This window comes from Lissotriton helveticus, chromosome 5_1, assembly GCF_964261635.1.
Source record: "Lissotriton helveticus chromosome 5_1, aLisHel1.1, whole genome shotgun sequence".
Lineage (NCBI taxonomy): Eukaryota > Metazoa > Chordata > Amphibia > Caudata > Salamandridae > Lissotriton > Lissotriton helveticus.
The window spans coordinates 1,074,091,972-1,074,116,602 of record NC_136065.1 but is presented as its reverse complement, the minus strand read 5'-3'; positions in this window follow the sequence as shown (position 1 = coordinate 1,074,116,602).

Genomic DNA, 24,631 nt, shown 5'->3' with positions numbered 1-24,631 from the left:
CAATATCTTGGATGATATCTAAATTTAAATTGCATCTGAGGCATCCAAATCCAAAATGCAATTGAGGCACTAAACAAAAGTGCACTGCTAACCAGGAGGTAAACACCCCTCACAACGCACTTTAAACGGGTGTTCTAGCTAGTGTAGAACAAAGAAAGTAGAGGATACCCATGAAATTCATGAAGAATATACTCCACACTACAGTCATTGTTCAACTAGCTTAAAATACAACACACACCACGACACCACGGGTGTAAACCAGAAGAATGTATGTAAACTATTCTTAAAAAACACAAACTCCATGAAGTACTCTTCACAACAAACAAAATAAAGAGTGTCAAACACTGCTCAGGCATAAGCTACGCCACAAAATGGAGTACACTGTCCTTTGAATACTATACTCAAGGTACTCAAACTAAAGGACGTCAAAAACAAGCAATTTCCAAAACACAGTAAAAAGGAGTAAAACCTACACCGCTGTATTTCATGTACAGCCAAAAGAGTAAAAGATACACCACTGTATTTTTAAACATGGGTTGAAAACTACTTTAAGTTACCCTAACTTAAAGTGCAATATAAATTAAGCCACTGCACCAATGAAACAACTGCCAATAAAATAAAACCCACACTGTAAAATACATAAGATCAGGCACATATAGGAGGGACCAGTGAAAGAGTGTGCGCACCACTCAACACTGAGAATAGACCAGAGTAAGGAGACCTGCTCCTACACACCACTACCCACAAAATAATCGTGCCCAAATAAAACCAAAATACAACATTTCACCAAACTACCACAAACACAGGCAAATAATGGCAGTGAACATTATAGATACATAAACAACCCAGAATGAAGATAAATCATAGCTAAATTGCTGATACAAGACTAAAAACAAATATTCCTGCAAAGAAAACATAGCAAGTTAAAAGTACGCCGGTGAGCGAACTCTCTCACCCGAGAAATGCCACTACCAACAGTCACTTGTAGAAGTCCAACAGTCACTTGCTGAAGTCCAGATACTAGGTGAAGAAGAACGATGTTTACGCTGGACATCGCACAGGTAATGTGGAAATCAAGCTCTCGAAATTGGTATCCAGAAGAAGTCAAAAGTACACCGGTGAGCGAACACTCTCACCCGAGATGTCAAGTGTTCTCAAGGCAGACCCACTTGCAAGCTAACGGTGACTGAAACGATGACTGACATAGTCCCACGAAGTTGCTCAAAAGTCTGTAGTGTGAATTCTTCTATTTCGCCATCTCAGAGAGTATTTTCCCTTCAAATAAACTTTTCCGACCACTAAAGTCAAACACGTAGGTTTCTGCGCACTGGATGTCACTGCATTCTGGAGAGCACACACACGTCCTCGAGATCAGGAAGGATACAGTTCTGCAACAGGGCGGCACGTCCCCTCACGCAAAGCCGGATGGCTCACAGCACGTCAACGGAGCAAAGCGTGCATTGGCAGTTCAAAGAATGACGTGACATCATCAATGATCCACGAGTGTGCTGCAAGGCTCGAGGAAAGGTATGGACACGCGCCGTTTAAATTTCCAATTACACGCAGATAAACTGTCACCAATCCATTGAATTAATTAAGGATTTCTCCAAGACTAGCCATAAACGTGTAGACTGCACAATTTCAAACGCCCTCACGAACAGCAATTTTCCAAACTCAACAGATGACATTTCACATGCTGGCAAATGTCGGTAAAATGTAATTTTAAAAAGAACACTGCTGGCAAATGTCAAAGTCCTACGTAGACTGAGTTCATGCCCTTAAGCATTAATTTATGAGTTCCTCAGATGTTATCTCACAAGACGCTTCGTAGCGAGGCACGAACTTTAAAAAAAAACAATAAATCCAATTGCTGGTCTCTTCTTTTTTTAAACTGAGGAAATTAGTTAGAAGCTGCCGAAAATCGTAGCACTCAACTAAAAACGTAGGCAGCAACTCACAAATGTGACTGCAATGTTGTTAAAAAAATTCAAATTTCACAATTACAAGAAGGTTGAATTGTCTTTAGTAGGCTGTCCGTGTGTTAAAGGACACTGGTGGGATTCTCAAGGGCATTCTTTTCTTGTCTTCTTGTTTGGTTACATTGGCAGTCTTTCTTTAGTTAATTTGTAAATAAGTTCCTTTAAATGATAATTGTTCTCTCACCTTCATTAGACTTCTGATCCAAATACACGGGTTCCTTTCCAAGCGTCGCCAAAATGTTGTAAGTTGTCTTGATAAAATGACAAGGTGTAGCCAAGAGGTCTTATCATGTAGAGGTTTATTTGATGTCCAAGTTAGGTCCAGGAAAGTCCATAGTAGGGCTCAATAATATAACTTAGTTGGTAAAGGGAATCTCACCAGGAGCTGCATGACCGCTGCTCAGCCCACTCTCTCCAACTGTCCTTCTCCCTCACTAGCAAGCACTCTCACATTCCAATCACTCTGTCATCAGGCATTCTGACATTCCACACACACAACTCATTCATCCTTGCTGAGCAGCTGTCTGACAGAATGTACTAAGATAAATTAGATTACTACACTGTGCTTCTGTGTTGTTAGAGGAAAATGGTTTCTTAATACGTCGACTTTCTAAGGAACGTTTCCACTCCTTTGTCAGAACTCCTACTCTAATGTCTTTCAGAACATTTCTGCTTTCCACGTCAGATGCTTGAAACATAGTCTTAACTGGCTTCTTTTATTGGAAGTTTAGCCAAATGTTTTCATTGTCAATACTTGCCAAATACTTACCAAAGAATTTTTAATTTCATCATAGGGAAGTGTCTTGAAAACAGTCTCTCCTTTGACATACTTAGGTGTACAAAGGCAAGCATTAAGTGTGGGACCATGCTTACCTCATTGATGATTAAAAGCTTCAGTTTCTTCAGTACTCTTGAGACTTCATAACAAGCTTCACTGGATAACTTCTGATATTCCAGTTTATTGTCATGTTCAACAGGTAGCCCAAGTACCCAATATAATATAATTCCTGTAATGTTGTGTGTAGCTAATCCAGTTGGTGCTGTTATTACACACGGCAATTGTAATTCTGTAGTCCCCTGTAGGTAAGCTGTGTGTACTTTCATCAAAAAGCTTTTCCCAGTGCCAGCTTGAGCAATGATGTATAATGGAAGTTGGCTTACATCCATTCCCCTTGTGGAGGAATCCATACTCTATTTTCTCGTTTACCATATACATTTATTTATGTTCATTGTTCAGTTGTCCAACTGTTCCAAATCAATAATTCCCTATCCTGCTTGTTGCATTACACATTTCACCTCATTCATGGCTATTGCCGCTTTATTTTCAAATGCTTGGGTGTCCAGGAGGATCTTGACTCAGTGGTCCAGGAGTTTGGCTGCTTTGTTAAATCTTCTTAGCTATCTCAGCAGAGGTTGTTTCTCCCTGTTCAAGCTTATTATTTAACATTTGAAAATAGCTTGGAAACACTGAACAGTGAATGCTGTCATTCACAGCGTTGAAAGAATCTTTGTAGTAGTCTTGGGGTCTGATTACCAGATTGGCAGTCTTGGAATGGGCTGCAATGCCAGCACCCCACTACAAGACCATCAAACAGAGCTGCAGGGTGCCCGCCAGATTACAAGTTATCTCGTGGTTTGGCGGGAGGTCCTTTGGCGTTCCAATGGCGGCGTCTATTAAAAAGGCACTGCAATGGGAACGCCAAAGCCTGTTCCTGCATGTTATGGACTGTTAAGTCCATGCTGTGCAGGAAAGGCGGCGAGGAGACTCTTAATATGCTCGATGGTGCTACAGCGGCACTGCCAGCATATTAGGACCGCTGACCGCCACGCCACCTCCATGGGATCCATGTTCCCTGGCGGTTGTAGCAGTCCCACCACCATATTCATAAAACAGCACATGGACTGCCAGTCTGGCGGTCCAGGGACTGCCACTTTTAATCAGGCCCTTAGTCTCCAAATAATTCCGATTCAGAACGCCAAGACTTGAAGAGTTGTAGAAGTGCTAAATAGAAAAACTCTCTTTTGTCTGGAGTTTGGCAGCTAAGTTTTCTATAGCTAATTAGATTTTCTTTTGTGTGTCTGACCAAGCAACAGCCACTATCAACTACTGCATATAACCCTTCTTCTACATTTTCTGTTACATTGCTTCTATATCTATAGTGTTAAAGTATTTCAGAAAGGCACATGTTTTCTAGATGTGGACTACCCGTTGCGTAGTACGTGTTCAACATATTTGATTTTACAATGTCTGTACTTTCAGGGTCGAAATCTCTGCTAGGTACTAAGGGCCTCATTCATGAAAAGTAATCCATCGCTGCGCGAAAACAGCGATGTGTCATTTTTCACTGCGCCCTCCTTGTGACACCAATGATGCATCATATTTACAGTATGACGCATCATGGCGCAAGGAGTTACAGATACGTCAGTATTTCTGACGTATCTGTATGGCGCAAAAGTGACGCATTGCTGGAGTGTGTCACAAAAGTGACGCAACTCCAGCAATGTGTCCTTTCACATGGAGCAAGCCCCATGTGAAAGTGCCAGCGTCAGTCTTATGTAAGAAATTGACGCATTTGTGTCCTAGAAGTGGCGCAGTGAAATCTTATAGATTTCACTGCGTCACTTCTATGACCCTTTCTTGCGCCAAAACGCCCCCCCTTGCATACATTATACCTGGCGCAGGTATAATGTGGCGCAGGGGTTTACAAAGTGACGCATCTACCTAGATGCGTCACTTTGTAAATATGGCGCAACAAGGTGCATTTTTCTACGCCACTGGTGCGTCACAAAAAGTGACGCACCGGCGGCATAAAAGTGAAGCACAGCCTCATAAATGAGGCCCTAAATTTCTGGGAAAGACTTAAAGACTCTATTTCACATGTTTGCATGACCTACACTTACCCAAAGAATTCCCCTTGACTTTGGGCACACAGTGGCTGAGCTCAGTCTATAGTAGCATTCATAGGAGCCTATCTTTCTATAGGTAAGTTTTTTCAAGCTGAAGCTATACAATTTCTCAGTTAGAGCTTTTTCTACAAACATCTCCTATCACATCCCCTTCATCTTTGTCTTCTCTGAGTCTGTCATTTATAAAGTGAGGTAATGAGCAAGAGCGATAGAGTTGTCTACAACAAATTGTATATCCATATTAGCATTCCACATTTTGATAATCATAGTATTAGAATCATTATTATACTTGGAGGTCTCTGTTCTTCTCAGGTTGTGTGTTTTTCATGTCAGGGTATGTCTGAAAAAAGCTGCTCACACTTCCTTGGGAAATGACAGGTCGCAAAAATCCAAAATGATATCTTGTATAAACTTTTCCTTTACATCTGTATTTTCGATGGCAGTATTTGCCACATCCATGTGTTTGAAAGGGCAAAAGTTGCAGTCTGAGGCCTTTTTCACACTGTCTGTTCCGAATTTCGGTGCATCTTTTATCCATAACAGCATGTGAGTATGAGGAGCACCTTTTGCTTTGTACTCTTTACGACAAAATTAATGAGTTACCGTGTCAAGAGGAGGGTTTGTCTGTTGCAGATGAAAGACAGCATGGCTTGAAATCTGTGGTTAAAATATGTACAAACGTTAGTAGGATCCAGAGAGCAAAGTTCTCCTGCTGACTTCACATTGATGTCCTTAATGTTTGAGTTAGGTTCTCTCAAAAATTCAAGCAAGTCATCCCACACATACTCTACACAACTCAGTGTCACAAATCAAGTAGGTGCACCTAGGTTTCTCAACATACATTTCAGTTCTTCATGATGACAATACCAATACTCATTGGTCCTGCATTGACACACCATCAAATTAATTAAGTTGTATTCCAAGTGTTCATCCATGCCATGAACTTTGTCAACAAATTCCTTTGTAGAGAGATTTTGTAGGTTAACTCCTGTCTTCCATATGTGGTTTACAGTATACAATAGACCTGACAAGTCACTCTCAAATAGAATATGGAATTCAATTCAAATCAATTCAGTTGAATTTATATAGCGCATGGCTACCCATACAGGCCACACAGCGTTAGATGCAAAACAACCTCTCCACGAAACTGAGATGAAACTTTTTTGTCAAACCAAGTTTAGAAGAGGTACGTTTTAAAAACTTTCCTGCAGCAGGCTTCTGACAGCTGAATTCTAATGAAAGCCGGAAGAGCATTACAGAGTTTGGAGGTGAGTAATGCAAAAGAGCAGCCACTACAACTCACTCGGTGGATTTTAGGAACCACCAAAAGTCCAAGGTTGCTAGAGTGAAGGACCCTTCCTGGAACATAAGTCGTAAGCAGGGATTGAATGACAGGTCCGGCTTTTCCATAGATGGCCCGGCCTTGAATTGGATTCTTTTTTTAAATAGAAACCAATGTAGGGCTGCGAGGTCTGGTCTCGCTGATTGATGCTTTGGTAGCTTTTGAAGAATTCTTGCAGAGGCATTTTTCACCACTTGAAGCCTTTTGATCACATATTTTGGGCTCCCAAGATATAGGTAGTTGCCGTGATGAAGGCGAGAGTTTGTACGACTCTGCAACACCATCCTTCTATAGGGGAAAGGTAGCATCAGCAAGAATTTTCTTAGAAATCATAAAATACCAATGCATGAGACTGCCAATTTTTTAACTTGTGTCTCCATTGTAAGTTTATTGTTTATCCAGACGCCTATGCTTTTTACTGCTTGGGCTGGCCTAGGGCGTTCACCCAGATAGTCTGTATGGAATACAGTGGCAAAATCTAGTATCCTCTGAATATAATCTAGTTGACCAGTACTCATCTGCAGGTATTTGTATGGGGTGGTCATCATAGCGGCCATCTTCTCCAGTGGGAAATAGTTGTGGAAAACAGCAAGCCTCTAAACTTTTCTCCCACACACTCATGAGAGTTTTGTTTGTTTGTTTCATTGAAAGAGTTCAATAGAATCAATATTAACTTCTTTAGAATGCAGTGGTTGGATGCTGTGGTGTTCATAAATTTCTCGATCGATCAAATTTTTCAATCTGTCCACTTGATGGTAATGTTTCATCCTCCATATAAGTTACATCTTGAACATCAACATTTATATAATAAATATTATTTTGTACCAGATATAATGTTGCTTTTTTTACTTTATTAACATCCACTCACTCTTGGCAAATATTTGTATTCTTGCTAGGCATACCATTTACTAGAATGATAAGTGGTTCCTCAACATTTCTATCTAAACCAACAGTTTAAATATTCTGTTTAAAATCTAAAAGTAAGTAGACAGCTCCTTTCTGTAGCTCTGTCAGTGGTAATTTTCCTGTCTTTGGTTCCATATGAACTATTGATTGAAAAGATGTAAACATTGTATGAGAATTGATTCATAAACATTTAATTCTCAAAGTTCTTTTCGAGTTAATAGTAATTCTAACTTATTATGTACTGCTCTGGCTGGCATTTTGTTATATTCTAACTTATCATAGCAATACTCAAATATAATTTTCTGTGTGGACAAATCAGCATCCACTACAGATAAATATACAGGAAATTCTTGTCACTTATGTCTGTTCTCTTGTTCTGTTTTTGAGTTCAGAACAACATTGCAAGTTTGGCTTTTGAAGTGAGTGCGTTGCAAACAAATGCAAACACAGTTTAGTTTCGCTGAAGAAAATATGTTAAACTTTGCTGTTTCGTGTGTAGTTATCAATGATAATACCTGTGTCCTGTTCTCCTACACCTGCACATACCAATTCCTCAATTTCCTAAGATTCTTGCTCTGGACCAAAGAAATGAAACTGAATACTTTCACAAACATTTTCTACCTCTGCTACTGTACCATGCAAAAGAGCTCTATTCATTTATCTTAAACATAGGGCAGGAGCTTTCACATAGCACAGTCTCCTAACTAAATTTCACATTCTAGAGTGATGACCAACTAACATTATGAAGTGATGAAAGTTGCTTCAGCACACTTTCTTTGATAGACATGCTTGTAAATGTCCCTGTTAATTACGATACTTCCTTACTTTGCATGGATCTAATCCTTCCAAAATTGCAATTTTTTGTTTCAGACTTCTGCATGAAAATTTGCATTGGAAAGTTCTCAATATATGAATTGATTCCTGACAAACACCACAAATACTACTACAGTTCCATTTGTATTCAGGGCCTGTCTACATCTTCCTTGTACCTCTTCAGCTATCACTTCATCAACATTCCTAGGAACCATCTCCTCTTTTGCAATGAGAGTACCATTTCTAACTTCATACTATTGAACAGATGTATCAACTGTATGCACAAATGTGTTCTTCTGGAAGTAGCTTTCTTCATTAAGGAAGGTGCAGTACAGGACGTATGCTTTCCATTCACCTTTCAAAATGTTGCAGAAATTACTTCTATTCACGTCTTGTTTTTGGCAGCATCTATTCGTAGACAACGCTGTTTTATTCAGTGTTCTTATTCTGCTCAAAATCAAAGTAAATAGCTTCCTTTACAGGGCAAATGCCTTATCAACTACAGCCTCAACACTGTCCTTTTGTTTGAATGTTTCCCTTCTCCTTTTATACTGCTTCATAGTTCATGAGATTGAGAATTACCCTACTACGGAACATTCTGACTCCTATTTCTTTAACTTACCTCTGTCTTCTTGTTAAACTATCTGTTTTCTTATATGAGTTATTACTCTTGATGTCATTTAGTTTTCCTCCTTTTTTATTAATTTGGTTTTGCTCACCTTCCACATACTAATTTAAGACACTACCTTGTTTTATTACCAGCAGCTCTTTTCTCTTTTACCACATTGTCTCAATTGTGCCCTTTTCATTTCTCTTTTGTAAGGATATAGTATAATTTCTTATGTTTCTTTTATCTTTCAATTTTTGTTCTCTGTTTGTAAATAGATATTTTAAGCTGTTAATAACCCTTATAAACAGCTAAGTCACTATGTTATAGCCACTCTAAGTCTGTTACTTTTCATGCTTAAATCTGTGTATGCCTGCTTGTGTCAGTGTATGCATCAGTGTTTGAATGAGTATATCAATGTATGCACCAGCGTGTGCCTGAGTGAATCACCATATGGATCAGTGTGTGCCTGGAAGTCTTAGCATATGTGTCAGTGTGTGTCTGTGGGTGTCAGTATATGTGTAAGTGTGTGCTTGGGTGTGATATTGTATGGATCAGTGTGTGAATGGGTGTGTCAGTGTATGTGTAAGTGTGTCATTTGTAGTGTTAGTATATGCATAAGTGTGTCCATGGATGTGTCAGTGCATCCTCACTGTCAGCTTGGGTATGTTTGTGTATATATCAGTGCCTGCCTGGGTATACTACTGTATGCATCAGAGTATACCTGGGTGAGTCAGCGCCTGCATCACTATCTAACTGGGTGTGTCATTATATGGGTAAGTGTGTGCCTGGGTTCTTACTGTATCATTTGTTGTGGTAGTGTGTGCATCACTACAAGCCTGTGTGTCAGTGTATGCATAGGTGTGCGCCAGGGTGTGTCAGTGTATGCATCAGTTTCTGCCTTGGTGTATTAGCGTATGCATGAGTGTTTGCCTGTGTGTCTTAGTGCATGCATGAGAATGTGCCTAGGTGTGTCAGTGTGTGAATAAATGTGTGCCTTTGTGTGGTAGTGTGTGCATGACTGTGTTCTTAGGTATGTTAGTGCATGCATGAGTTTGTATCTGGGTCTGTCCGTCTATCCCTCACTGTTTGTCTAACCCTATCATAGTGGTGACATGTTTACAAAAAAAGGATTTTAAGGTGGGACAAGCAATTTTAAATGCCTACTCAACCTGGGACTAAAACTGCACACACAAGCTCTGCAGTAGCAGGCCCAGCACATGTTTAAATGCTACGTGTCAGCATCGGTGATTTTGGAGTATCAGTTCTTTAGTACATATTTAAATAAGTGTATCAGTCTCTCTCAGGATGACTATGTCTCTGAGGGCCATATGTATCAAGCCAAAAAGCATTCGCAAACGCCGAAATTCGCAGAATTTCGGTGTTTGCGAATGCAATTTGGCAAAATGGTATGTATTAAGGAAATCTGCGTGCAAAATAAGGAATCACAAAATTTGCGATTCCTTATTTTGCGATTGCATTTAAGGAATTGCACATTTTGCGATTCCTTAAATGCAATGTATCATGGTAAAAAAAAATCCTAAATGCCCATAAGGAATCGCAAATTACCACCAATTTATAGTTGGTGGTAAGTTGCGAATTCTTTACAAAATGCATTTTTTTTTAAAAATCCACTGGTGCCATATGACGCTCATACATGCCCTTAGGGCATGTATGTGCACCATATGCGCACATATGTCATTTTCAGGGGTGCAGCAGGGTGTTCTTGAGACACCCCTGCACCCTTGAAATTATTCTCAATTTGCGATTAGCAAATTGCGAATCGCAAATTGAGATTAATTTCACATTCATTCCTATGGGCCTCCTGGCCCATAGAAATGTATGGGAAATTATTCCTTAATTGCGATTAGCAATTTGCTAATCGCAATTAAGGAATTTTAAGGAATTGCTAAAAAATAGCATATTTCTTCATACATACCGTTTTGCGATTTCTAAATAGCGATTCCTTAAAATTCGCTATTTAGGAATCGCAAAACGGTATGTTGATATATATGGCTAACTGTCTTAGTATCTATGGGTCTCTATATGTGCATGCAACTGGCTGTATGGATTGCTTACTGGCTGTATTACTGAGCATTGGAGAATAAAACTGCAACTGGCTCGGTTACTGCTGGATATATAAGTGCTGTATGGGCATATGACTGGATGTGTAGGTGCCTCTGTATCTGTCTGACTGTATGGGTGGGTGAGTGCTTCTATGCTCATGTAAATACGTATGTGAGTTGCAGTGTGTTGGGACTTTGGATGTTTAGCTGGCCATCTGGGTCAGGAAGAGTAAATGTGACTTACTAAAACTTCAAAGTACATGTCTTAGCTTTTAAGCACATAGCACCCTGGCCTATAGCCTCAGCCAACCCTACCTTAGGGTAACTTACATGTAGTAGAAGGGAAGTTTAAAGCTTGCAAGGAATTTCAAATGCCAACTCAACCTAACAGTAAAGTTGCACGGGGCGTGGCTTGAACGCATGGCAGGCTAGACGCTGGTTAGCGCAGCTCCTGCCCCACATGCCGATATCCTGATCTAATCCTGGCGGAATTGCTCCCTTACCTGTGCAGAAGTGGATCGGAACCCCCCCTGGTCCCAGGGGCCTGCACCGAGAGGAGTCCCGCTGGCTGGAGGGTAGAAGACCGGGCTGGTTCTTCCTGAGGCAGCGGTGGCAGCATTGCACGCAACATGGCGGCGCGGACCGCCTCTGCCTGAACGCCTGCATTGCGACGTGGGCGGAGGGTCACCCCCCGCTGCGGAGAATGGCACGGTGTGTCGGCTGCTGGCCAGAGGCCCCGGAGGAGTGAGGGGTGCCCCGAGGTTTGACCCGAGGCACGGGTCTGCCGGTGCCTGCCTGTAGCTGCTGGTCCCCGGGGGCGGGTCACACGGGACCCCGGGGCTTCACATTGGAATGGCCGTGGTAGGCCTTTATACACGGGCCTTCGCACCGCACGGCCGTGGTGCTGGCTTTGATGTTAGGACTCCCCCTGGGGCCCCGATTACTCCTGGTAACGAGGGCGGAGCTTGGGCCCTGTGTAACCCTTCCGTAACACTGCCATTTCACCCTGATCGCGGTCTTGACGTGGAGGAGGCCCGCGCCGAGCCCTGCGTAGTGTGGTGTTCGGGGGGGACCCGGTGTGGCTGACGACGCTGGTTAACTCGCTCCTGGTGGAGGCAGGATTTTGGCTGGGGGCCCGCCTGGACAGACGACCTGCGGCATCCACGGTGAGCGGGCGGCTTGTCGGGGGGATTGGACCTCCCATTGCTGGTGGGCTCCCTCGGAGGGTCCTCTCCCTGCACTCCGGAGACTCCCTTGGAGGGAGAAGGCCACCCTGAAGACTGCTATGCGCTCCCACTCAGTGCCTGGTGAGAGGTAGGGGGGGCCTGGATTGAGCCCCTGCTGGACGACGGCCCCTGGGAAGATCCCTGGTGCTGTGGGCCCTGCAGCTGGTGGCGTGATGGACTGTTTCTCTGGCCACCGCCTGAACACCTACTACCCTGAGGAACGGTTGGTGGCCCGCCCAAGCAACTAGTGGGCCTGGTTTGGCCTGGGCTGGACTATTTGTGGCCAGGAAGGTAAAGTGGTCATGCCCCTGCGACTACCTTGATCCGCCTGCGCCGGACATGGGGAAGGATAGGCCCCTCTGAGGCATCAAATGAACAAGATCATGCAGTATACGGTGCAGGGCCCAGTAAGGTCGGAATGAAATAGACCGATTCTTGGGATGCTCATAACCCGGTGGCAGTGGGTTTGCACCGGCTGCGGCTGTGCTTGGAGGCTTGTTTTGTCACTTTGATGTAAAAAAGCGGCATTTTAAAAAAATTGTTTTATTGCACTTACTTGAACTGCCTTCTTTTACTTTAATTGTCCAGCTCCCCTAGCCTCGTTCCTGCACGGCTGAGTGCCGCTTGAACCGGAGGGCTGACGGGGTTGCTGGCGCCATCTTGGATCGGGGCATAGAGGCTGTTTAGGTTAGCGCTGCAGTCCTCGCGCTCCTCCTCTACTTAAAGATCTCCCCATGGGCACGCGCAGCGGATGCTCATAACCCGGTGGCAGTGGGTTTGCACCGGCTGCGGCTGTGCTTGGAGGATTGTTTTGTCACTTTGATGTAAAAAAGCGGCATTTTTTTTAAATTGTTTTATTGCACTTACTTGAACTGCCTTCTTTTACTTTCATTGTCCAGCTCCCCTAGCCTCGTTCCGGCACGGCTGAGTGCCGCTTGAACCGGAGGGCTGACGGGGTTGCTGGTGCCATCTTGGATCGGGGCATAGAGGCTGTTTGGGTTAGCGCTGCAGTCCTCGCGCTCCTCCTCTACTTAAAGATCACCCCATGCGCACGCGCAGCGGATGCGCCGAAGGCAAGCCCGTCTGTGCCCGTCCGCGGCCGGTCGGGGCTAGGGGCACCTCACTATGCCCAACCTGTGACCCACTCTCCCGGACAACTTTGTTCCCACCAGGGCCCTTGGCCGCTCAACCCCGCAATCCTGACCTGCATCAATAAACTCGGCCTCGCTCGAGTCGACCCCACGCCCTCCCTTCCAATTAATTTGCCATCATCCCTCCGCCTCCACCACTATTGAAAGGTCTCCCCTTCGCCCACCTAACCCTACGCCCACCATCTCAGCCTTCCTCCTGAACACCAGGTCCGCAGTTAAACATCATCTTGAACTGTTTGTCTTTTTAGACACACAAAAACCTGATCTTCTCTTTCTTACAGAAACCTGTTTTGCCCTGATTCTCTGCCAAATGTACTAGCGGCTCTTCCCTCCTCCTACTATGCCTTATGCGCCGATCAGCTTGTGGGGAGGGTGGGAGGTGGTGTTGCCCTGATTGTCCGCTCTGGACTCCATTTCCAACTGCTATCATTTCCATTGATTATGGCGGTCGATTGCCTGGTGGTGCGATCTACCTCCTTTCAAGTCCCCATTACCTGTGTTTTAATCTACCGCCCTCCCCAGCAAATGCCATACTTCCTCTCTGCCATTCAGGATCTGCTAGCCACTCTATCAGTAAACAATTCATCTGTCCTGGTGCTTGGGGATTTTAATTTCTGGCCCTCTGACCCGGCGGAAGACGCCATGTCCAAAGAATTCACTGAACTTCTTTTCAGTCTTAATTTTCAGTCACATGTTCACACCCCCCCTCACACCCAAGGCCATACCTTAGACCAAATTTGGTCACTCAATATTCCCATTTCCGCTCCCATTGTTACGCCCTGCCTCTGGTCTGATCACTATCGGATTTTGTTTTTCTTTGATTTAAGTTTAGCTAAAAGACCCTCTTTTCCCAGGAACACCTGGGCCGTAACTGGAATAAAGTAGATGTGCCCTCCCTCTGCTCTTCCCTTTTGGCCTCCTGCCCTGACCTTGAGGAACTCACCCCGCCATCTCAAATCGATACCATCAATAAATGGCGGTCTAGTGCCTGTGACCAAGTGGCCCCTCTTAGGCGCGTCAAAATTAGACGCGCCCACGTTGCCAACAGATGGTTTAGCTCAGTCTCAAGGAAAAAAAACTCTTGGTGCGCCGAGCAGAGCGTGCCTGGAGACGTGCGTACTGTCCGACGTTAAATTCACAGTATACTTCTATCCTAAATGAATACAAAACAGCCATCCTCTTGGCCAAGACCAACTATTTCTCTGGCAAAATTCTTTCGGCCGAAAACCAGCCCAGGGAAATTTTTGCCACAGTTCATGAGTTGGCCTCTTCAGAGAGAGTTACCCTCAAGCCCTCCCCCTCCCAATCCCTTTGTGACTCTCTCAATAATTTTTATATTGAGAAAATTGCGGCTATCAAGGCTAACATACCACCGCCTTCCCCCACTTTCTTTGAACTTTCTCCATCGTCCAATGTTTCCCAGCTAGACCAGATAGCTCCTTTGACTAGGGAAACCTTCCTTTCTCTACTTACTCGAGTGAAATCAGGGTCACCCTCCGACATCTGCCTGGTTCATATCTTAAGACAAATTTTTTTGGCCTGTCCCCTTCCCCCTCTTACCTTGAATAATGAGTCCCTCGCGCAGGGTGTTGTTCCTGTTCTCCATAAATCAGCCACCATTATTCCCATTCTAAAGAAGCCCGGTGCCGATCCCTCTTCCCTTCCTAATTATCGCCCTATTTCCTTTCTTCCTTTTTTGGGTAAAGTCCTGGAGTGCCAGGTCACCAAAGTCCTCAGCTCCTTCATTGAGGACAGCGACTGCCTAGCATCATGCCAGGCAGGTTTCCGCCCGTCACACTCTACCGAAAAAGTTGTCATCTTGGTCATGGACAAGCTCAGGGAGGGGATGGATGTCAATCTGCCCCAGGCCCTTATCCTTCTTGATTTATCCGCCGCCTTCGACACGGTTGATCATTCTATCCTTCTTACCCGTGTCGAGGCGGCGGGCATCAGAGGGCCTGCCCTGGCTTGGCTCACCTCCTTTTTGAGGGATCCCACACAGGCCGTCCATCTGGCCAATTTTTCTGCTCCCTCATGCAAGGTGCAGTGTGGCGTTCCTCAAGGTTCCTCCCTTTCCCTTCTCCTGTTCAACTTATATATTTTTCCCCTTATTTTTGCTTTACAGAAGATGGAGGTGACGATATTCAATTATGCCGATGACCTCCAGCTCATATTTACCCTTTCTGATTCCACTTGTTCTATTCATAATTTCCAATCAATCATGACCTTCATCAGGGACTGGATGAATTGTAACCACCTCAAGCTGAACCCCGATAAAACTGAGCTGGTTCTTACCGGTGGCAGCTCCAGTCCCTGGACCCCCTCCTTTTGGCCTTCCTCCCTGGGTCCCCCTCCATCACCCTCCCCCTCAGTCAAAACATTGGGAATAACACTTAATCAACACCTTACCTTACACTCCCAGATTAGCACAGAGGTTTCCTCCAGTTTCTTTACCCTCCGCACTATCCGGAAGATTTCACGATTTTTCTCTTTTTCTGCTTTGAAACTTATCCTCATGGCCATGGTCCTATCACGCCTGGACTATGGCAACATCCTGTACAATGGCATTCCTTCCTATGCCCTCCGGCGTCTCCAATTGGGTCAAAACCAAGCTGCCCTCCTTATCTATGGCCTTCCCAAATCCCATCATGTCACCCCCCTACTTAGGGCCCTGCACTGGTTTCCCATTAGAGAACGCGCCCTCTTCAAGATGGGCTGTACGACTTTCCAGGCCCGTGCTGGGACCGCCCCAGCTTTCATCAATTCTGAAATTAAAGTAGTGGAGTGGTGTGGCTCACTGGTTAGAGGCGGCAGACCCGTAAGCAGAGAATGGCCCGGGACCAGGGTTCAATTCCCGACGCGGCAGGGTCGTGGACCAGGGTCAAAACGGACTCGATAATTCTCGCCTCGGTGCCTACTCTAACCAGGGAACACACTCGGCAACTCTGGGCATTAAGCTTGCCTTATCTCTACAACGGCCCCCCACAGACGCCGGGGATGCCTGGTTTCACCTTGGAGATACCCAGTAAGGGACCATCTCACAGGGAAAACCAGGACGGGTTCCCCAGCGGTCTTTCAGCGCCAGGATACTCCTTGGAGTCGCAGTGCGCTTTACAAGTACACCCACATTTACATTTACATTTAGTTTACGCCCCCAGCAGAGAGCTGCGCTCTTCCACCCAATCTCTTCTGTCTGTACCTCGGTTTAGGAAGATCAAATCGGGGGGAATTAAGTTTTCTGTCCTTGCTCCCACTTTTTGGAACTCTCTTCCTTTCACCATCAGGTCTACCGCTACCTATCCTGAGTTCCGAAGGGCGCTCAAAACTTTTCTCTTTTTACAGGCCTTCCCGCTTTAAGTACTTATACTTCTGTTCCCAGGGTTTGCATCCTTCAGCGCCAAGAAACCGCCCGGTAGTCGTGCGCTTAACAAAACTTTTAAATTCAAATTCAAATTGAACAGGGACCGATGCAGGGGAGTCGAAGATGGATGGTATGGTCATGGATATAAATCACTTGCGCCTGGACCTGAAGAAGGTGGCGGACCGGGTCTCTGTCACGGAGGGGGGCCTGACCTCCTTTCAGACGGAGGTCCAGCACTTACAAGAGACGGTGGCTGTGCTTAAGGAGCATACCTCCTGCCTATAGGACAGTGCTGAGGATGCAGAGGGGCGCTCGAGGAGGAATAACCTTCGCTTTTTGGGCTTTCCGGAGAAGGCCAAGTGTCCCGCAATGGACCTCTTTTTGGAAGAATGGATTGGTTCCGCCCTCCCGGGTCTTCGCCTGTCCAAGATGTTCGCAGTGGAGCAGGCCCACCGCTCCCTTGGTCCCCCGCCGAAGCCGAGGTCACCGCCTAGGACGCTGATTGCTCACCTGTTCAACTTCAGGGACCAGGACATGATCCTGCAATATATCCGCAAAAATGGTCCCCCCAGGTGCGAAAAGCAGGAGATCCATATCTATCCGGATTACACCAAAAAGGTGCAGGATTCACGAAACGAGTTCCTGAGGGTTAAGCGGAGGATGAGGGACCTCAATATAAAGTACAGTCTCATGTTCCCGGCCCGCCTTCGAGTGCAGCACGCAGAGAGGGTCCACTTCTTCCATACCCCGCAGGAGGCGGTGGACTGGATGGAATCCATGGGTATGAAGGGGCAGGATCTGCAACATGGTTGGCAGGAGCAGAGGAGACGGAGCGGCCGGCAGCGAACTCAGCGTCGCCGCAATGGTGGACTACGATCCAGGTCTCAGGGGGAGCCTGACGGAGGCCGTATCCTGGTGGGACCGGATGGCACCCTGCGAGAGGAGTTGAGGAATATCCTGACGCAGAACCAATTTTCCCCACTATGCCTTGTCCAAGAAACTCAATCGGAGCCGGAGTGCACAGCTGGCCCACCAGCGGATGGCCCGCAAGATGCCTGACTGCAGAGACTTGGCTGTGGCGGTGCTAGGACGGTAATATGGACCGCCTGGAAGAGAGCCCCACTCGGGGGCTGTTCATGGACTGTGCGGGGGCGGGGTGGAGGGAATGTAGCTGTTGGGGGGGGTGCTATTCCGCCACACTGTGGTTTAAGTGTCCAGACTGTGGTGTGCTGTGGTGGCCCCGCTAGACCATTGGTCGGGCGGGGTTGAGCAGTGCCGGGCAGTTTGGTTGTAATACAAGGACTGAGATTCTTTTTCTGTAGTCTGTTACTGCTGTTTACATTGTTGCGGGGGGGTCTTTAGGGAGGGATGCTGATTGTGGGGCGGAGTCCAGAGTTCTCAGGCCCAGGTTGGGCTGTGCGAATGAGGTTTTACTGCCTGAGGGCGGGGGGTACAGTTGCTTATGGTTTTCAGTTTTTGTTCTATCAGGGGGATGTTCTATACCGGGTCGCCAGGGGTCCTGAGAGAGATTGGGGTGGGGGGGGGCGGAAAGGGTCCCAACGCTGTGCATTACGATTCATCCTTCTCCAGCATCTGATGTGGTAGTTAGCCACATTTCTATTCCTATGTCAGGGGATCCACTAACCTAAAAACTTATAACGTGGAATGTCAAGGGGCTCAATAATAGGGTCAAATGGATCAGGATAACAATGAACCTGAGACGATACAAGATTAGTATTGCTTTTCTCCAGGAGACCCATCTTTGGGGAGATTGCTTGAAGTATGTCCAACGACGGTGGCGGGGTCAGGTTTTTGCGACCTGGTACTCGGGGTTTGCTAGAGGGGTGTTTATATGGGTGGCACCTGGAGTCCCATTTAAGATCTTAAACTGCTCTCCTGACTCTGACGGGAGGTACGTGGTGGTGGAGGGGATGCTGGATGGGAGACACTTGTGTTTAGTTAATGTGTATGCTCCAAACACCGACAACGGGGAATTCTTGACTGGGGTTTTGAGGACATTAGATCTGATGCCAGACGTAGAACTTATTGTGTTCGGAGACTTTAATTGTGCCTTAGATGGGGACTGGGATAGACATCCCCTCAAAGCGGATGCCAAACCCAAAATACAGGAAGCCATGCGTCAAATGATTAGCAACTATCACTTAATGGATATTTGGCGGCGCCGCAACCCTGATAGCCGGGTGTACTCCTGCTTCACTCCGGTGTCCAATACTTACAGTAGACTGGACTACTGTTTCATACAGGAAACGGCGGCTGGGCGGGTTCTGGAAATGCAATATTTGGCCAGATATCTGTCTGATCACTCCCCCCTGCTGGTGGCCTATTCTTTGGGCTGCTTGCGTTCCAAAATTCCGCTATGGCGACTTAATACGGAGGCGTTGACGGACCCGGTATACAAGGAGGTAGTCGCGACTGGGCTGGAAGGTTACTTTGAACAGAACTGGAACACTGCGAGCTCCAGGGCAGTGGAGTGGGACGCAATGAAAGTGGTGCTGAGGGGGATATGTATGTCGACTGAGGCAGGGGTACGGAGGGTGCTGGAGCGAGACCTGCGACAACAGGAAGATAGGTTAAGGACCCTAGAGAAGAACCTCCCCACAAACCCGGAGGGGCAGGCTAAGTGGACGGAACAGCGACAGAGGATAGGGGAGTTGTGCAATAGGACCCAGAGTAAACGGAGATAGTACACTGAGGGGGACAAGGCCGGGCACCTACTGGCGCGTTTGACAAAGACTGAGACACAACCCCAACTGATATTGGCCCTGCGGACAGAGGGGGGCTGACTGGTGAAATTACTAAAGCCTTCGCCATGCACCTACAGTATATATATTCAGAGCCCAAGCCCACCGTTGACCCGCAGGATTGAGAGGCATACTTTGCAGAGATGGAATTGCCTTGCCTTGACCCGGATAGTCAGGACTCTCTAGGGGTGCCTTTCAGGAGGGAAGAGATAGGGGTGGCAATTGCCCATCTAAGAACAGCTAAATCCCCTGGAATGGACGGCATGGCGTCAGAATTGTATAAAGAGTTTGGGGGAGGACTACTCCCTAGGCTCCTAGACATTGTTAATGAGGCAGGGGAGTCTGGCATTTTACCTACCTCCATGTGCGAAGCACTAATAGTGATGATCCCTAAGCCGGAGAAGGACCCCTTACTTCCCGCCTCTTATCAACCAATTTCGATGCTTAATGTCGACCTTAAGATCATTAGTCAAGTTATGGCCAACAGGTTACTCCCCTACCTCCGGCAGCTGGTCCATGACGCCCAGTCCGGCTTTATCCCGGGAATAAACATGTTGTGGAATCTCCGCCACCTTGCATGTCATGCAGTCATTAGAGGGCAGGGCTGAACAGAATATTCTGGTATTCCTTGATATCGAACAGGCGTTCGATTTGCTTCAATGGGAATACCTGTGGCGGGTGCTCCTGAAAATGGGGATAGCTGAAGGGTTTGTCAATTGGGTGAGACTGCTCTACACTCAACCAGTGGCGAGGGTCCACACGGGGCGCTACGTCTCAGATATAATACCGATTGCAAGAGGGACACAACAGGGGTGTCCGCTCTCCCCCTTGCTGTTCGCCCTTGCAATGGAGCCATTGGCGTGCCACCTCCGTAAGGTTCTCCGGGGGCAGGGAATCCAAATTGGGGCCCGGGAACACATACTATCACTGTATGCGGATGATGCTCTGGTGTATCTGCGGGAGCCAACCCGCTCGCTTCCGCTACTGATGGCGGCCTTGGGGCAATTTGCCGGAGTCTCTGGATTACACGTTAATAATACCAAATCACAACTATACCCGATTGGCGCGGAGGCTGAGAGGGGTGTGTCTCCGCTCCCGGAAGTAGGGATCCCCTGGGAGTCAAGTGCATTGCGCTACCTAGTGATCTGGATCAGCAGAGACAGGGAAGTTTCTTACCAATACAACATGGGGAGGATACTTCGGGGTCTCCGCGGCAGTATCGATTTTTGGAACACGCTCCGGCTTTCGCTGATGGGGAAGATCGCCCTTATTAAAATGGTGGTGTTGCCTCGCTGCCTTTACACACTGCAGGGCTCATTTTTTGAACTCCCATGCCAAGTCTTTCGGGACCTAGCTGCTATGCTGCTTCAATAATTGTGGAATGGCAAAAGATGTCGGGTGAGCCTAGAAGTAATGAAACGTACTTGGGGCAGAGGTGGATTAGAAATCCCTGACCTTGAACTTTATTATTTTGCATCCCAATTACAGCACACAGTGGCATGGCTTGATAAGGATCCGTTGTGGGAACGCTCACTCCTGGCTGATACGTACGGGGATCAGCAGCTGGGGCGCTTCTTTGGCTCACAAAAAGACAACAGGTCCGGTGCTGGCAGCCGTCTGGGATAGGGTTAAACGGCTTCTACGGGGGCGGCCATTTGCCCCAGAAGCAGATGTTTGGTTGATGCCACCTTTCGCGCACATTGACTGAGTCATGTCTACGGGAGGTTGTCTCATGTTAGCGGACCTGTACCCAGACCAACGGTTCATCATGTACCAAGACGCAGTAGACACCTTCGAGTTGGGCCCAGGGCAATTCTTGCAATATGCCAAGATAGCAGCGACGGCACGACATCTATGGCCCACTTTCCTGGATGCCCCTGACCACTCGCGCACCTTAGTCACATTGATAGCAATGGCGGGAAGGCGGAAATTGGTCACTCACCTGTACAGGGCACCTAGAGAGATCAGACAATGTACACCACTCACATTAGAACAAGGTGGCAGCAGGTGAGCCGCCAAGAGATCACGCCACGAGACTGGGAGAAGATCCATGAAGGGGTCCGTAAGGTAGCGGTTTCCAATAGATTCAAATTGATACAATATAATATGGTCCATATGACCTACATCTCACCTAAGCGCCTCCATGTTGTAGATAACACGAGAAATCCACGGTGCCCCAGATGCCAGTACGACCAGGCTGATTTCCCGCATATGGTATGGGCATGTCCCATCATACAGACATACTGGACAACTATCATAGAGGACCTGAATAGAATAACAGGATGGAGGGTGGCCCTGGAGCCGCGTAGGTGCCTCCTGGGATTGATCCCCCGGGACCCGAAATGCAAAACTAGCCAAAAATCCTGGTATTGGGACTTGTTATAGCTAAAAGATGGATAGCAATTCACTGGCTGAAACAGGCTGGGCCATTGGTAGAGAACTGGAAGGTTGGTCTGAGGGAGTGGGCATTGGCAGAGGAGGGACACATACGCAGCACGAGGAGGGACGCCAAACTCCCAGAGGTATTACATTCATGGGGGTTAATGATCCAGGATATTGGGAGGAGCTCCCCCGATTCTACGCAGACAGTGTCATCCACAGTTAGCCATGAGAGGCCCGCATCCCCCAGGCGGGAGGAGGAACGGGAGGTCACCCCTGTTTGAAACCGTGTTAGAGGATCCTTTGAATGGATGGGCCCGGTAGGGGTGGAGGGTACTGGGGGGGTGTTTTTTTTTTAGTTTAAACTGTTTGTATGGTTGATACAGCAAATGTTTGCATTACTTGCTGGTTTAATATAAGCTTCCACTGCAACTCAACTTAGACTACCAGTTGCTGTATAGGGATTGAGAGACCTACTGCTCAGAAGTTATCTGTAAAATACTACTGTCTTATCCTATGCTGTGGACAGCAAAAAAACGCAATAAAGATATTTCAAAAAAGAAAAAAAACAGTAAAGTTGCACATGCAGGCTCTGCAGTAGCAGGTCCAACACATATTTAAAGGGCTACTTGTCTACAGAGGTGATTAAGAGTATCAATACTTCAGTACATATCTAAATCTAAATAGGTGTATCAGTTCCTCTCTGGGTGTCACTGGATGTGTAAGTGACTATGCCGCTATAAGACTAGCTGTCTTAGTATCTCTATGGGTCTCTATAGGTGTTTTTTACTAGCAGCATGCATTGCTTACTGGCTGTATTAGTGAGCATTGGGGTCTATAAATAACTGTGTGTGCAACTGGCTCTACTACTGCTGGAGATGTAAGTGCTGTATGGGCATGTGACTGAATGTGTAGGTTTCTTTTTATTTCTGTCTGACTTGGTGGGTGAGTGACTAGTTTTGTAAATACGTATGTATGTTGCAGTATGGATGAAATACTAGATATTTAACTGTACTTAAGGGTCTCAAAGTACACATGTCAATGACTGAGACCTTGAAGTGCATGCCTCTCTTAAGGGATAACTAGTACATAGTAAAACAGAACTTCAAAGCTTAGCAAGCAGTGTTTAATTGCAATTCTACTATGCAGTGAAACTACACATGCACACTCTACAGTTCCAGGGTAACACACAATTAAAGGACTGTCCACACACCTATTCTCAGATCCAGATAGACACTCACACTCCCACTCACACATTAACAGAGACTCACACACCCATTCATAAACCTATGAAAACAATCACACGCCCACTCACAAATTCCCACATATACTCTCAATACTTTTGCAAATATCATACACACTTGCACCAACCTCATGTATTTTTCCAGTCACATTTTTATCAAACTACACTCAAATTCATATTCGGGTTAATTGAGTAGGTTGAACAGTAACTTTTTTTAATGTTGTCAGTTGCACTGTACTGTGGTAAATAAAATATTACCCTGGCAGAATTTCTAGGCATTAAAGTATCATGCATCAAATGAGAGACAGGATCCGTGGTGTCCAAGTTAAAATGGGCTTTATTCCAATAACTCGAGTCAAAGGGAGAATATGTTCCATCACCTCTGAGGTTCAGGAAGAGTCTTCTAACAATTATTTACTGAACATAGTATATATACATTTCTTGTACATAGGCTAAGCAGAGCAAGAAAGAAAATGAGATAAGAACATGTGGGTGTACATGAGGGTGTGTACTTTGATGAGTCATAGGTAGGTGATAGGTAGGTGTCATAGGTGGGTGGGTACTTAGAGGAGGAGTTTGGATAGCTAGCTGGAACTATGCCCTAATTGTGCAACTTTTAGCATGACGTGCAATTGACGTGTAACTGGGAAGAGGCTGACTTTCAGTCTAGAAGAGAGATCTCTTGTGTCAGGGTGACTAGCACATCCAGTACAACTGATATGATAGGGGATGTATTATCTGAAGCAGAGGTTGTTCGTCACTAAAAGACAGAGAGGGCATATTCATTCGTTCATTGCATGAGCTTTCTATGGGTGCAAGCACTGTAATTCACTTAAATGGAGACAGAATGGCTAGGCCCTATCTCCCTCGGACGGGTTCTGTTTACTTTTCCTCACCGGGCAGGGATGCCACTCTGTACAGCAAACAGATAACTGTTATTCATAATACTGTCTTGGCAGGCCTCTTGCTGGGCTTCTCTCGGCTGAGCTAGAAGCATGCGAGGTCAGAGGGACGTAACTGCAGCTTCAGTGTGTCAGGAGTCATGAACTGCAAATACATGGGCCTTATGCTACCTTAACGTTTGGGAGACTTTGATGACTGGCATTTCTAATGCAGGACATGATTGCAGGGGCCTAGTGATTCAGGCCACTACAAGGAAATGCATGGATGACATGCACATACAAAGTAACATAGGGTATACGCAGGGGAAACATTGGTCAGGCAAAATTTCATTTTCCTCATTCCCTCCTTGTCCCCTACGTAACCCTTTAGGATACATCTATATTCATGAGACCGTATAGTTCATCATACATAATCATTTGTTCATCTTTAACTCTTTGTTTACGTGGATGGGGAATACAGGCAGTAGCACACAGGCCGCAAATGGCCGGGCCACACTGCAGACAGAGACAGCAACCAAATACCATAAGTAGGGCCATTCCTAGGAAGGTCAGCACTTTCCATCCCCAAGCAGATATTATACCCCAGAGCCAACTGGACCAAGTCCATGTGCCTGGATCTTGATGTATGGCATGAGCAATCTTGTGGAGCCTTGTTATTGCTTCGTACACAGATGGTGCATTATCTGGGATGAAAATGCAACAACTAGATCGGATGACTCTACAAGCTCCGCCCCTATCCGCCAAGATGACGTCTAGAACGAGGCGGTTTTGAAGAACGACAAGTCTAATAGCAGACTGTTCCTGGGTCAAGTTCGCCAGGGCAGATGCAGTCACATTCACTACTGCTTCAAGAGTCCTTGTTAACCTGCGTATCAGTTTACTGTTTTGGACGGGGCCAACGAAGAAAAAGAATCCTTTGTTGAAATCTGTATATTGCTCCCAAGTTGTTTCAGTCTGATCGATCCCTGCGGAATCTGTCTCTCTCCT